This window comes from Lissotriton helveticus, chromosome 2_1 (genome assembly GCF_964261635.1).
Source record: "Lissotriton helveticus chromosome 2_1, aLisHel1.1, whole genome shotgun sequence".
In the NCBI taxonomy this organism is placed as follows: Eukaryota; Metazoa; Chordata; class Amphibia; order Caudata; family Salamandridae; genus Lissotriton; species Lissotriton helveticus.
In genome coordinates, this window is record NC_136059.1 from 980,599,266 (window position 1) to 980,613,900 (window position 14,635).

At 43.1% G+C, this 14,635-nt stretch overlaps 1 protein-coding gene across 5 annotated transcripts in view; it reads right to left on the reverse strand.

Annotated features, from left to right (window-relative positions):
• The window catches only part of KANK1 (KN motif and ankyrin repeat domains 1), an 835,542-nt gene that overhangs the window by 195,886 nt on the left and 625,021 nt on the right, over nt 1-14,635 (reverse strand). The gene's annotated exons all lie outside the window — the stretch shown is intronic.

Below are 14,635 nucleotides of genomic sequence, written 5' to 3' on the forward strand. Positions count from 1 at the left end.
ACACAGTACACAGTGCAACTCATCAAAGGCTGGGAGGAAAACGATACACTATATTTTTAGAGTGCCTGCACCCTTGGCAGCCGACAGAGGTCTCGCAGGGAACAGTGCTCCATTCACACGTACAGACCGACAGCCTGTACCCGACCGGGCACTGCCCTCTTCCGCTGAACCAATAAAGTAGACACGTAGACTTCTCTTACTGCAGTGTAAGCGCCCATTCATACCAGCTGGCTGCTTTCGTATTTACGGGGCACAGTGGCAAAGAGAGACAGTTATGATGTTCTTCTAATGCTTGTGAAAAAAAAAATACATCCACTTACTGACTTGCAAAAATAAAGCAAAATAGTACTGAGTGAAATATATTCTTTAGAATGTGTTTCTCACTTAACGAGAAACCCAAGCGTATTTTGCTGCAGATTTGTTCCTCACCACAAGTTCATGAGGAGCACAAATCCGAGCCAGAAACAGCGCCTAATTTATGAGGCCCGCCCTCCATACTGCCTCGAGGGATAGTCCTCATTAACAGGCACGGGTTCTTCTGTTGCCAGACAGCTGTCAGTCTTCATAGCAACAATCACCTCAAACAATGCTTTACGCTGATTCTGCTGCGCTATTTGTTCCCCAATTTGAACAGGTTCTTCCAGTACTCCCGGTTGCCGCCCTAGTTCAAGATGTTGCTGCCGATACAAAGCTAAGAGTGACACAAGCATGCACATAACACACATGGAAGAGGTGTGACGCACCGGCCAGGGTGCCTGACTCCGGACCACGGGGTTCATGGTTTCATCACTGGCGCCGGTTGCAGGTTAGCCCAGCACCACGTGACTCTGGGCAATAGCTTGCTTAATCTTCCTGTGGGGCCCCAGCACCGGGACACCTCTCTGGAGGTAGCTGTGCGCTTTACAAATGCTGGTATTTCATTTCATTCTATATCATGGGCACTTGCAAACGTTTTTCTAGGGACCAACAGTTTGGTCTGGTGTGACTGAGGGCTCCATGGTGAGGTTTGTGAAGTGGTGGTTGATGGCAGGTAGATGGTACGGTGGGCGTAGGGGAAGTGAAGTATGTATATCTAGTGTCTGCATAGCGTGGCATTGAATGTTGTGAAGTGTCATCGAGTGTAATGTCGGAACAGAGTAGAGTGACCTAGCGTGAAGTGGCATGGAGTGGAGTGTGGTGGGGTCGAGTGGAGTGTGGTGGGGTAGAGTGGAGTGTGGTGGGGTAGAGTGGAGTGTGGTGGGGTAGAGTGGAGTGTCGTGGGGTGGGGTAGAGTGGAGTGTCGTGGGGTGGGGTAGAGTGGAGTGTCGTGTCGTGTCGTGGAGTGTCATAGGGTGGAGCAGAGTGTCGTGGAGTGCCTAAGAGTGGAGTATGCATGGTGTTAGCGCATTGCCATGACAGACAACACATTTTCAATTGAAATGACCATTACATTTGCACTTTTAGTTTTACTACTAAAACTATACAGTGCACAAAAGTTAATGTATGAAAGTGGCATCGCCTAGTGTACTGATTTGTTTTGATCGTATTAAAATTGATTCCACCCCACTTCTGAATTACAAAAAAATTTGCTTCATTTGTGTTGTTCTTATTCTAACATATTCTGAAATATTTGCACAGTTCATTTACTGACATTTAAATTTTGTTGTGTGCTAGAAAAAAAAATCTTTTAAAATACCTGGCAAGATTGTCACATAAATCCTCTCACTTTGTAGTCAGAGACAGAAAAGTAAACACTAAGCTCCCTTGGAAGACAGAGCCTGACATTTGACCTCTGTCATTAAACACCCTGCAAATGTGACAAAATAAGAACATTTAAAGGCCTATTTACAGAAAGCGAAGTCTCACGGAAGAATATAAGGAACGATGGTGAACAAGTTTGCTCCACGGGAGGGATGAAGACAAGCTAGACACCCTAAAACAAATAAAGCCAACAAATATAAAGCCAGAAATGTGAGTTACAAATCCAATTGCAAGCAATGGGTAGAATGCATTCCCAGGGAAGCTTTCAGGATGCCCACAAAAAGTCTTTTCACAACCAGACAGTGCACAACCAGAGAGCTGCACTGTCTGGTAGGCTTTAACCTAAAATACCGCTCGACTCACTGATATCTGGTGTACTAAGTTGGAACGTGGCATGTTAACACGTTAATGAAATACACTTTTTGAATTTTGAAGAGACTATCATATTTTTACTCAATTGTTGCAATATGTCTTTAAAAAAAGAGGGTGTTCCTAAAGTTAAGCAGTATAGGACTCCTTAGTTACTTCCTTTATTTAACTTCAGTTAACCTGTAAATAAATGCTTGCCTGTTTGTTTAACATCTTTCTGAATGTTAGGTCAAAGTCAAGTAAACATCAGCCCAGTGCGGCTGTTGACAGGGGGCCACAGGTAAAGGTCAGTAGGGCCACAAGCAGTCCTCGGTTCGCACTTTGCGTATAACTGTTCCATGTCATAACAGGCATTTGAACTACACAAATAAAAATGGAGTAAAAAGAGGTCAAATTGAGTAAAATCACAACTCTGAATGCCGTGCATGAAGCAGCGGCGCCCTACGCTAGAGCTGGTATGGGAAAGATGGCGTAGCCATGATAGTGTTAGCTTGGCATGGGTGATGGAACAATGGTGGAGTGCTGAAAATTAGGATTTTAAATCTTAAAAAATGCACATTAGCATTCACAGACCCGACTACTGCAAAGACAGTGTGCAAAAGTACTCTACTGCCCAACACCAATAGTTTTAGCAAGGTTTGGTGGCACATAAGTCTGGTGTGTACTCATTTAATGTGCTCCGTTTGCTCACTATGCGCCCTCTGAGGTCCTGGACCTTGATAACTGCAAGGGTCGACCGGTACAGAGGCAGTACTGAGAGAACAAGCATTTGCAATGCAATAGGTCTCGCATTCACAAAGTTTAAGCTATTAGCATTGTAAATGACAATGCCTTTTATTTAAGTTTTGGGTTTTGAAACATAAATTAAAGGCATTGCCATTTACAATACTAATAGCTTAAACTCTGGCAAATGAGGGACCTGTTGCATTGAAAATGCTTGTTTAATGAATCTTTCACTTTTTGTCACTGTCTGTTGAACATCAGCTGCATCTAAGAATTGAAAAGACATATCTTCGCGTCCATTAGAGAAAAAAGGCGTGAAAAAACACTTTAGTTTAGTGCAGGAGGTCATGTTGCTTTAAGCAGTGCCCTTGCCTAGGCTCGAAAATTAAACACTTTCATACATATCCGGAGCATGTTTTATCCTCAAAAGAAAGGCTGTAGTCACACTAACTTCCGGGGTCGAATATGAGACATTCTCAAAGAACCAGATTACAGATTACTATATGGTGTACCCAAAAGCATGTGTTTTAAAAAAAAAGTACCGGAGACTGGAATATTTAATCTAGAGATGGCTAAAGTTTAATGTTTCTCATTGTAGCATCTACAAAGCCTTCTTTCTTTTGGCAGCATTTTCCGTGCACCTAAAGGCTAATTCTCTTATAATTAAAAAAAACCATGGCCAGGAATGGTCTGAAAATCCCAAAGTGAACTCACTTAGGTAATAGACCGGAACATCCCACTGGAGGGGGTAGGAAAACATTCTTCGAAAATCAAAGGGCAGCTGTGTTTTAAATCTATCACCCCTGAACTTCTACGGAAAATGTCAAATCTTGGACAGGTATAACGCATCCCATCCAGAAGTGCATTGCTGATACACACTCACTGGGGATTGTTGGTTAAATTACTTTTTAAGCGCTCTCATCCTCTTGTTTACCCTATACCACACACACTAAAGTGCAAAGCGACCCCTTGTTGAGGGCAAGCGACCCCTGGTTCTCATAAGCCCACTTTCCGGATGCGTCAGCACTCACAGGTGGCCCAATTCATTCTGCGAGGCTCACTTCTGTCTGCGAGGTGGAGCGAACCATGGATAATATCCTTGATTTAAGTCAAATGTCACAAGCGAAAGCTCCCGGTGCCTTTGAGCATCTGTGACCTCTAGCAAATCACAAATGTCCCTATGCCCAGAGAACTGCAAATTTGAAGGATGGCTGTTTACATATAGTCAGTATATATGCCAGGATGTTGTTAAAGCGATGACATGGTACTACTGAAAAACACAAAAGTTAATTAAAGTAAAAACAAGCACCGACAGAGCTAATAGGTCTGGCTTTGTAAGCCTGCAATGGATTTTAGTTTCTAAATATATGTAATAGATATTAAAAGTGAAAAAGTGATAACAAGTTAAAACATAGACTAAAGGTGTCAATTATGTTTGCAAAAAATAACGGAAAGGTAAAAAAAATTAACTTTTGCAATAATACCAACTTTTCAATGTGGTGATTTGCTGGTGATCGCACAATTGGTCACACAGGGGAACCGGGATTGGAAGTAATTAAGCATGCGACAAAAGCGTTTTAAATGACAGAATGGATGTGCAACAAACTTCTACCGTGAGCTAAACATGCCAAATGTCTGTCGGAGGCGTCTAAGTTATTAGCAAACTAAACAAGTCCATACCTGAATGCGAACATCGCCGCCGGCCTGCGACCAGGAAGTCAGGCAGGCCGGGCACGACAACCGGAAACAGGAAGTAGGAGGGCGGGAGCCTACCCCGCCTACCACGTAAGAGCCGCGATTGTTTGGAGCACCGGAGCAGGCAGGAGCCTACCCTGCGCCCCGGTGCCGAAGGAGGGAGGAAGAGTCCTGCTGCCAGGCCCTACAGCTGCCGATGAGAGGAGAGCCGCCGCACGAAGGAAGCCGGTGAGTGGGGCTTCACCTTGTTGCTGAGCTGCGAGGGAGGGGGGCATGTGTGTGTGCGCGCGTGCGGCGGCGGGGGGCTGTGTATGTGTGTGAGCGTGTGTGTATGTGTCTTGGAGTCTGTGTGTATGCGTGTGTGTGTGTGACTGTGGGGGAGGGAGGGGGTGTATGTGAGCGAGTGTCTGTCTGTGTATATGCGCGCGCATGTGCACGGCGCGGGACGGAACGTGCGCGTTCGCGCACACAAATCTGGTAGAAACGCTCGTAACACCCTTTTGTCCCTCATTCCCCCGAGACAGGCAACATTAGATCTCCAGCTGGACGCATCCTTCGGATGCAGTACCAGCGAGACCTAAAAAGGGCCACCGATGATGCCACACATGTGCTGGGCTGTAAAACCAGAGAAAATTGCAACTTCTAAAGGGTTGTGGCGGGCGTGGTCTGGCCACGCAGGAAGATGGCCGCCTGCTAGGTGAGCTCCGCCGAGGGACGGACCCCCGACGAGCTTCCCTGACTTGCCTGTTGGTGTGGGTCGTCCTTTTCTTGATGGCGAGGCTCCGGAGTTCGTAAGGATTCCGGCGGCGTTCTTCTTTTCTGGGCAGTGGCCCGTGTTTCCAAGTCGGCGGAGTGACGGTGAGGCGACCGGTTCCCACAGCGCTCGCCTCGGCATTCGCGCGCTTTCGTGACCGCGCCTCTCAGCCGAGGCGGCGCCTGAGACACTACAGGGCCGCGCCTCCTTCATACCAGGGCCGCGCCTCCTCAGAAGGTGGGGGCATGCTCTAGCAACGCTGTCAGCAGTTTCTTCATCTTTTTCCTACCAATGTGAGCAGTAAGCAGCGCCCTCCTCAGGCTACTCTTATATTGACTTTCCTCATAAGCTGCAATTTATGCTTTTTCCATGGAAAAATCACCTCAACAGAAATGAAACGAGCCTAACAGACTGGCACGCGTGTTCTTTCACGCCAACATGTTTACTTAAATACATATGTACATGTGCCCAGCGGCTCCATTGGTACTGGCAGAACTAATATTGCCTCACTTTTAATATTTGTCATTCCATAAGGAAGCCACCAATTACTATCATTTGAAGGGGCAGAAATAATGCTAATGGCAGATTCACGTGCAACAGTATTGCTCCATTTCTTTCCCTAACCAATTGGTTTTGCAATTTTTATTTCACTACAAAATACTGACAACTGAATTCTCATTTGCAGTCACTATTTTCTATTGTGCGCTCATGTGCTTTGTTTTCCTTTGCAACCATTTACTGTCTTTACATGCTTTCCTTATGAGGTAGTTTAAATACGCAAGATTGATTACTCCGATATATCATTGATTTCGTGACATATTATTTGCCTTTCTATGGCAATGTTGTCATAATTTTTTGATTTCAGGAGTTACTGGTCTGCTGTTAGTATTGGTTACTCTCTTACTACATACACCCTATTACCTCACTGGTATTTGCTATCTTCCTGGCTTCATCATTGCCTCATATTCCAGTATCTCCTCTATTCGCTACTGCAGACCACCACTGAAAAGGTCAACGGCCATGTCTAACAATAGAAATGTTGGCCGTGGACCTAAGCAACCACTTTTCACTGAAGTGGTAAAACAACCCTCTCCTGCGGCCGTTAAAAGTAATGGTTCTGCGTCATCTCCTTCATCGCAAGTTACTTTGCCTCAGAGCGACAAATCCTTGTCTGACACCATGCAACGGATTTTGCAAGAGCTTTCTGGGGTCAATCGGCGATTGGAGGGTCTGGATATTGCCATGACTTCATTGACTGCAGAAACTAAGTCTATCAGGGCAGAACTTTCTACTTTTCATTCCAGGATTGATGTCATTGACTCTAAAATAATTGACATAGAGGGGCGTGTGGATTCTGTTCAGGGCTCAGATCAAGACTTACTTTTCCTACACAGCAAGATCATCGATTTGGAAGATCGCAGTCGTAGGGATAATATCCGTTTTTTTGGTTTTCCTGAAAATGTTGAGAAGCAAGACATGAAGTCCTTTCTCTGTGATGCCCTTCCCACTTTGACTGGTCTCTCTTTTACTCCTCCTCTTGAGCTCCAACGTGCTCACAGATTGGGCCCACCACGTTCTGGCTCTTCTGCAAGACCTAGACCTATCATTGCTTGCTTCCTTAGACATGAACAAACCAGACAGGTTCTATCATTGGCTCGTACTCATGGTTCCTTTCTGTTTCCGGGTCATACCATCCATATGGCTGCTGATTTCTCTAAAGAAACGAATGAACGACGAAAGGCATTTCTTTCCATGCGACCCCAATTACGTCAAATGGACATCAAATATGGATTATTTGAGCCTGCGCGTTTTCGTATTACTAGGAATGGAGAGTCTAAAGACTTTTATGATCCTGCACTCCTACAGCAATTTCTGACTGATATTAGGTCCGAAGATATGGAAACGCAGTCTCATTCTTATGCTCAACCTTCTCAGTCCAAGTCCTCACCTCCGAATCCTTCATCATCTCAATTACACTCCACTCCTGAATCTAGACACCGTGGCAGAGATTTCACTCGTCTGTCTCGTTCTCAGGATGGCAAGGATTCGGCTCTACGTTCTGTCTCTTCTCACACCAACACACAGCAAAGGGACAAATCCAGATCGCCTCTTAAGACGCCCTCTGATGCTGACTGAACTCTGTTAAATGCTTTAATGTTTAATTACTTTTTCTTTTCCTTTAAGCGCATAGCATTGTTTATTGTTCATGATGCTTTCCCTGTTCATTTAGCTCAACCAGCTTTTACTGCATGGCACAATCAGATTTATTCTCTTTAGTGTTCTATATAGTACTCTGCGCTCTATTGTTCTTCTATATTTACTACTACTATGTGCTTTACAGTTTGCAGTTATTTAATTATTTTCAGGTTTTGCTTATTGTACACTATAAGACTGTTCCCCATCCCACAAGTGCTTTTTCTCTCCTCTTGTTTGCTCCCCTAACTATGGCGTATTTTTATTGTTAGATACTAATTGATTTTTCTGCTATATTATATTCTCGTTATTTTATAGATTAGGATACTTTCTATTATTTGATGTTTTCACTATTTACTTAATTACCTGTGCTCTCTAGTATTATAAACTATGCACATTGCGGCATTGTTTTATTTTGTGCTATATGTCTTATTGTTATCCTGTGAGTTTTCAACAAATTGGAGTATTTCCGCATTTTAGGTCTCGCTCATTCTATATTGCCTATGCATTTCTTTTTACATGCGGGACTCACTCCCTGTTCATGCCCTTTTCCATGTTGTGGTTATTGTGTTTAGATTTACATTGTTCATCTGCTTCATCAGATACCTTGATTTTGACATAATGTAATTTTATTATATTGTTCTACTCACTTTTATCTATGCTGTCTCTATTCATGCTCTCATGTTTCCTTTTGGGTGCTTTTCCCTTTTGTTTCATTAATATATCTTATTTGTTTCTTTTCCTGTATGCTATGGGGATTTATTTCTCTTCCTTTAGTCTTCTTTTCTTTCCTTATCAAGTTCTTATTTGTTGTATGATAATTACACTATGCATTTAATCATTCTCTTTATTCATTGGCTATGTTCTATGATGATATTTAACGTTTTTGCATGATCTTTGATAATGTAGACCTGCTCTATTGTGTCTTGTATATTCCATATTATTCTTTACTCTCTAGATCCTCATTCTTCTTTCCTCGGAGGGGGTCCGATTACCCCTTGGCGCTGCTTTCAGTGCGCCCAGACCCGTAGATAACAGTCTAGATTCTCTTCTCTTTTCCTATCTTATTGTTTTTCTTTTGTTTCTACCTGATTTGTCTTTCTTAGATACTCACTTTGCTTTTCTAAACTACTTCTGTATTTTCTTTTTCCCCTTTTTTCTTCCTTTTTTCTTCTTTCCCATTTTATTACTTTTTCTCTTCTTCAACTTACTTTGTCCCTTGCTTCCCAGTGCAACATCTTTCTTCTCTAATTCTTGTCCACTTGTTTCCTTTTCTTTTTATCTACCTCTCGAATCCTCTTACCATGTCCTCTCCTAATTCGTTGTCAGTGATTTCCTGGAATGTTCATGGTCTCACTCATTATATCAAGCGCAAAAAAGTACTAACATACTTACGCTCTAAACATGTTGACGTTGCTTTATTGCAGGAAACGCACTTAGATGATATTGAATCTGGTAAACTCAGCAGAGATTGGGTCGGTACAGTGATTCATAGTAGTGTCTCAAAGCATGATCCCACCAACCCTAACCCTGTTCGCAAGTGCGGGGTAGCCATACTTCTTCGAAAGTCACTTCCCTTCACAATTCTGAAAACATGGTCTGACCCGGAAGGTCGATATGTCTTTGCCAAGTTGAAGATTGGAAACTCTTGCATCTGCCTTGGTTCTGTTTATGCCCCTTTAGGCTCCAAAAAACATTTTTTTCTCCGTCTGAACCGCCTTTTCACAGAAATCAACGCCTCCCAGTTTCTCATTGGAGGAGACTGGAATTTGGCACCTGATCCGGCTCTGGACAGAACAGGTTGTTTTGACACCATTAATGCTCCAGATAGAGCCATTCTCCGGGATATTCTTGCTGATATTGGTCTAGTTGATCATTGGAGACTAAGTCATCCTCAGGACAAAGAATATACGTTTTTCTCCACTACGCATGGTACGTTCTCACGTCTTGATTACTTTCTTCTTTCACAACAGGCAGTCCAATTGGTTACACAGTCCCAGATCTTGGAGGCAGCCATCTCCGACCATTCCCCTGTTCTCTTATCTCTTGATTTGGGTCTCTCCAAACCAGGACGTAAACCATGGCGCTTGAATATAGCTAGGTATAGAGCTCCAGCAGGTAAACTCCTTTTAAAATCACATCTCCAAGATTACCTTAATCTCAATGCTACATCAGTCTCTTCTAAGAGTGGTTTGGGCAGCGGCTAAAGCAACAATTAGGGGTCAACTCATGCTGGACGCTGCTTTTCGCAATAAAGAAAACGCAGTTCAACAGATTGCTTTGGAGGACGACATTCGTCAACTTTCTCAATCATATATCTCAAATCCAACCCTTCAGACTCGTAAATTACTGGAGAAAGCGCGAATGTCTCTTAATACTCTTTACTTCTAAAGCCGAATACGCTTTGCAAAAGATGAAAGGACGTCATTATGAGCAAGGGGAAAAGGCTGGTCGGTTATTAGCTGCGCAATTGGGACAGAGAGAGGCCGCTATGGTAATTCCGGCTATTAAATCAAGTAGTGGTGACGTACTTACCCGACCACAGGAAATAGTTGAGGAATTCGCTTCATTCTACAGATCTCTTTATTCTTCAAGCACTCATATAGACGCACTTGCGATGTCCAATTTTTTAGATGCAATACATCTCCCAAAACTCTCTGATGAGGGTAGAACTTTACTGGATGGTGTTATTACGAAGGATGAAATTTCTTCGGCAATAGCTGCATTGCCATATCATAAAGCTCCGGGAGATGATGGTTTTCCTCCTGAATTTTTTAAATGGACCGGTCAGAGTATGATCGACACTTTACATGCTGCGTTTGGGGAGGCGGTGGAGGAATCTTCTCTTGGTCCTCTTTCTAACAAGGCCATTATAGCTGTCTTACCGAAACCTGGCAAAGATCCTTTGTTATGCAGTAGTTATAGGCCCATATCTCTTTTAAATTCTGACGTTAAGATCCTTGCTAGCATTCTTGCATCGCGTCTTCGTAAAGTTTTGCCTTCTTTAATTCATAATTCGCAGGTAGGTTTTGTCCCAGGCAGGTCTTCACGTAACCATTTACGCACTCTCTCTCATACTTTATGGTCAGCTAAACATCTCACTGACGATGCGTTACTTCTGTCTCTAGATGCTGAAAAAGCGTTTGATCGCATTGAGTGGGACTACCTTTTTTCTATCATGCATAGGTTTGGGTTAGGCGACCAGTTTATAGATAAAGTGCGGCTGCTTTATGATGACCCATCGGCTCAGGTCAATTGCGGCGGTTTCCTATCTACTCCATTTCCAATTAGACGAGGCACTCGTCAAGGTTGTCCACTTTCCCCTCTTCTTTTTCTTCTCGCAATGGAACCTTTAGCTGCTGCGATACGACAATCTACTGCGGTGGTGGGTGTTCCCCTTCCAATTGGTCATTCTAAAATTTATTTATATGCGGATGATATTCTCCTCACACTCACTGATCTTCCCCGCTCTCTTCCTGCTCTCCTCCGCATTATTACTGATTTTTCTTCCTTTTCTGGTTACAAGATCAATTGGGATAAGAGTGAAGCATTACCCATGACCATTGGTACAACAAAGGACGTCATTTCTGATTTCCCTTTCCATTGGCAGTCATCCCGGCTTAAGTATTTAGGAATCTTACTTAATAGAGGGTTGGATAATATAGTCACGGACAATCTGACTCCTTTAATCGCGCAAATGCAAAGGGACTTTGATAAATGGAAGGCTTTGGGTTTATCTTTATGGGGGCGGGTCCAGGCGGTCAAGATGGTTACTCTTCCTCGATTTCTTTATGTCTTGGGTATGCTTCCTTTTCACATCCCCTTAACCACTTTGAGATCCATTGATTCCAAAATTAAACTTTTTGTCTGGGGCACGGCTAAACCACGTCTTGCCTTTGCAAAATTGAAATCTCATCAGTTACAAGGGGGTCTGGGCCTCCCTTCTATCGAACATTACTCACTTGCTCTTCATCTTTCGCAACTTGTCTTTTTTCTACCTAAATCTAAGGATATACCTCAATGGGTCCCCCTTGAACGTCACTTATTGGCTTCTGGTCCTGGTTTATCCCTTCTATATGGTAAAGGGGTCAGTTCTTCTGATCCTAAAAATCCTATCTTAGCTGCAATGTGCAAATCCTGGCAGAGAAGTCATCGTATACTTAAATCTAACTCGCGTATCCATATTAAAGCTCCTTTATGGAGTAATTCCGCCGTTCGTGTTGGGGGTCGCACTTTGTCCTGGCCCATATGGCAGGAAGTTGGTATTCAGACTGTAGATCAGTTGTTTCACAATAACACTTTTAAATCTTTTACTCAACTCTGTGGCGAATTTCATCTGCCATTCACACAATTCTGCAAATACACCCAGCTCCAGCAAGCTCTCACGAAACATTTAGGCCCCCCCGCCTGACTTGTTATCTGTATCTCCTCTTTTGTCCTATCTACAGTTATGGGGGAATCTTAAAGGTGTGACTTCTGGCCTTTATAAAACTTTTTTACATCCTTTATTTTCACAACCTCTCTCAGAAGCTCTCCAGTTCAAATGGCAATCTCGCCTCTCAATTACATATTCCAATACTCAATGGGATCAAATATTGGAAGGGTTACATAAGGGAGTTCGTGAAGCACGTCTTAAGTTTTGCGTTTTCAAAATCTTACATGAATGGCACTGGTCCCCAGTCAAATTGCACCAATCCAAGTTATTACCACATACTTTGTGTTGGAGATGTTCAGCTTCTGGTTGTGATATTACGCATATTGTTTGTGAATGCCCTCATACGGCTCCTTTCTGGCTCTTTGTACGGAAGACGTTAGCCGCTACCATGTCACTCCCTCTGCCCCATACTTCTCTGAATATTATTTTGCATGATTTTCGTACCCTTCCGAAGCTTTCTAGACCACAAACTCGTCTTCTCCATACGGCTCTGGCCACGGCAAAAATTTGCATACTACGACACTGGAAATCTCCTCTGCCTCCTTCACAGGAGGAATGGTTGGTGGCGATGATGCAAACAGCTCTACATGAACGTACAATTTATAATTTGCAGGATCAAGCTTCCATTTTCCACCAGGTATGGTCCCCGTTTCTGGAAACCACTGCGCAGGATGATTCTGTTTCTACTCCTCCTTCTTCTCTGAAGGTCCCACCTTCTTAATTCTATTCTTTTGGGTTATTTTTCTCATGTTGTTCAGCTTTACATTTTCTCTCCCTTCTCTCTTTTTTATGTTTACTTGTGTTGCTCTGGGATTCTTGCTTATTCTTTTCCCTTTTCTTTTTCTCTTCCTTAATTTTTTTTTTTTTTATCCCTTTTTCCTTTCCTTTATTCTTCTTCTATCCTACACTTCTTTTATTATTTTCCCATTCCTCTTGTATTTAGGCTTATGAAATATACAATATCTTTATGTCCTCAAATTTATTATATTTGGTGTAATACTTTTCTTCATTTGTACTCTGATATTTTTCTGCTTCATTCTTCGCATCTGTACTTTTATCTTCAAAATTTTTAATAAAAAATTTCAACACAAATAAAGGGTTGTGGCCATATCTGCAAATAAAAGCATTCCTCACTCACAGGCTCAGATCGGAGGGAAGGCCGCTGATGACGTATCTCCCTTCACAAGTATCCAAGACAACAGTTCATGTCATTGAGGATGCTATTAAAGTCTCTCCCATAGTCCAGTGATGCACTGAGGGCCACCTGGCCCTTTGGTACTGCTGGAGTCCTGGCTCTTTAGAAAATTGCTAGCATTAACTATTTTTGTTTTAATTCAGATATTTGAGCTCCCTTGCGCCAATAAGCCTCCTTTGTCTCAGATACACATTCTAGAAATACATTAACCACAAGGTACAGACTGATATAGCCCTTTATAGAATTATGTCAAAATAAAGATGTTGATATCATTTAAAAATTAACCCTTCACAAACAGAAGGACGAATAATACACAGAAAAGTATTACTGACTATGTTCTTCAGATTTATTTAAGATTGTTATAGCAAAAATGATTCTCTGTTAAAAAGAAAACAATTTCTCACCCTTTATAAAAACATTTAAGTCAACATTTCTGAAGAGCACCAAACGCAACTACTTGAGACACAAGGAATTTATTTTGTACACTCAAGCAACCACCATACAATGGACAGCCTTCTTTTAATACCCACCTCCAGGAGCCCAACTCAGTGAAGTATCAAAATATCCTGATTTCTATCAACGACAAAAACATTGCAAACCCAACATATGACTAAATCAGTGCAAAAAGCTACATTCCCATACAATCATGATAAAAACGAATTATCTACCTTGCTAGCACGGTCACCCTTAACAGAAAAAGAATGTCTTTTTTTTTTAGGTCTCGCCTAAGGAGCGCCATTGCGCTGCTTAGGAGGGCCTTTAGCTGTCGCTCTGGTCATTTTCAAGCACACACTCGTGCTTGTGGCAGTATCCACCTTGCGTGAGCGAGCAGGGGCGCGCCACAAGCACGAGTGCAGTGCTTGAAAATGAGCAGACTGGGCTGCGCACGCACGCACGCACCACTCCCGGGCTCTCTCTCTCTCTCTTTCTCTCTCCCGCTCTCTTTCTCTCTCCCCCTCTATCCCTCTCTCTCTTTCTCACTCTTTCCCTCTCTCTCCCTCCCACCCCTGCTAGCAACTGTACGTTCATGCTGCCGCTGGTTAATAAGACGTCGCCGGTTGCGCTCAGAGTTCACATCTCTTGGTGAGTGCAGAGAGACGTGTTTCCTTATTTTGTCATTATGAATAGATTTTAATTTTTGATGGAAAGGTTTAATTACAGAATGTGTTTGAGCTTGGTTAGAATGTGCTTGTTTGTTTGTAAGTCAGGCCCGTTGATGAGCTGCGCATCAGGTCGCTAACATGGCATTGCGAGTGCACATCAAATGTGGAGTCTGCATCAATGGCACAGACCCAGTGGGTACCCGCTTGGATACCACTATCATCGTAGGGGTTACTTCGGTGTCTGACTCTGTAGTCCGTTAGGTGCGCCATGTCTCCGGCAGCCATGTGTGTGACGGTGTTGGTTACTATGGCAACGATCGGCCATTTATACCACATGCGCGTGCTCTGCCCAGCTAACAAGCATTGGCTTAGCCAAAAGGTCTCGCCTTTGGGACCTTATATGTATTTAGTTATGCAGCATAATATCC